We start from the raw sequence: 1787 nt of genomic DNA, 5'->3' as shown, positions 1-1787 counted from the left end.
AAAATTGAGATGATATTATTTTCCATTATGATAAAATGGTATTATAAAAATAAAAATTTCCATACCTATTAGGCTATTGTAGACTATAGTCTATAGTGTCTTGTATGTATGATCTGTATTCATATACACTCGTCTATGACGTACTTCATAGTTTTTGTTTTTATATTATAATTATATACCTACCTTATTAGACGCACGTCCCGTAGAAAAACCAAAATAAAAACAATACCTTGTCAATGTACCTACGTCTTTTATCGATTACGGTGTTTGGATTTCACAAGTCACCTCTATGGCTTTATAATTAATAATATCATAAATGATAACAAAACAATTATTTCATAAATGTACCTACTTAATACCTAAGTATGCTGATAATTATGAAACATATAATTTGTATAGTATAAATTATAATACACACATCCATTATACCTATAACTGGTACACTCTCATAATAATATATAGTCAGCCTCAATATTTCGAATTCTAAATACCATAAATAAAAATTACGTACCCGATCCGTTTGACAATTGATTTTCATCAATAATATTTGTAGAAACAGGAAATGTTTTCAGTGGTAGAAATCCTAGTTGTTCCTTAATCCCATGTCTACCTTTATACACAAATGTATGGATAGCACTAGCTGACATTCGATTATCAAGCTTTGAGCTGATATCAGACCATACTCTGTCAGTAGCAACAGCAACTTCTAAATTAAAAATATAAATCCTTAAAAACACTTAATGCCTCACACAACAATACAATTGTTTTAGTGGGCGAATATTATAATATTTCATGTTTTTGAAACCACAATGGAAAACCACTGTAGTACCTACATATTTAAATATTTGTTACGATATACCTAACAATATTACGATAATTCTAATTAAAAATGTAATAATCTTTCTTAACTTACTTTTTTCACCATTTTCGTTGGTAATAATTACTGATTCTTTATAGAAAATTACAGCATCGATAACCAATGACGGTTTAATAACTCATTTTTGTTCAGCCATTTAAGATAGTCTTAATAAATGTTTTGCTTTATAATATTGAAATAATTAATAAAACACATTCAAATACTACAACAACAGTCCCATCAAATCAAATTTAAAATGAGAAATGACGAAAATCTAGTATCTACCATACAGTTGTAGTAAATACCAAAATAATTCAATACAAAAATAGGAATAATTATAAAAATAGAATTGTCTGGAATAATATTCGTTTGCGTTTTAATGGGGGATTCAACGGCGGCGTGGAGCAATGTGCGGTACTATACACACGCTGTGTGATCGGTGTTCCTCGGCGCGAATCGTGTATGTGAGCACGTCTGTTCGCGATGATTCTCGGTTTCTGTGTCCCGCCTAAAAGGAAATCCCACAACGCAGCACCGCTTGTTCAATTTTTAAATTCGTATACATAAAATTTTTCTTAATTATTATTTGAAGATTGAACTCAATACTACATATTATGATGTTGTGCGTGTCAAAAATAGGTAATACGATAGTAGTTATACCATTTAAAATATTGTGTACACAGTTGTAATATTCAATTATAATACCAAATAATATTAAGTTTGACCGAATAGGTATGCAATTCAGTGGCGTGTTTCCCAGGGAGGCAAGAGAGGCACGAGGCAGTGCCAGATTAGGCATTCAGCATATACAAATAATTAATCTTTAGATAGTAGGTTTTGTTTATAGCACTAACTAAGATATATCTTAGTTCGTGGTTTATAGTTAATCCCTATTTTATTGCACGTCACACTAAATAAGTTATTATCAATT

The 1787-nt window shown here is 30.1% G+C and overlaps 1 pseudogene; it reads right to left on the bottom strand.

The window, feature by feature from the left end:
- Nucleotides 1–503: 503 nt before the first annotated feature.
- On the bottom strand, nucleotides 504–1013 carry LOC132934044 (uncharacterized; annotated as a pseudogene).
- Between the last annotated feature and the right edge of the window lie 774 nt (nucleotides 1014–1787).

Source organism: Metopolophium dirhodum, chromosome 1 (genome assembly GCF_019925205.1).
Source record: "Metopolophium dirhodum isolate CAU chromosome 1, ASM1992520v1, whole genome shotgun sequence".
NCBI classification, from domain to species: Eukaryota; Metazoa; Arthropoda; class Insecta; order Hemiptera; family Aphididae; genus Metopolophium; species Metopolophium dirhodum.
This window is presented reverse-complemented; position numbering and strand designations above follow the sequence as displayed.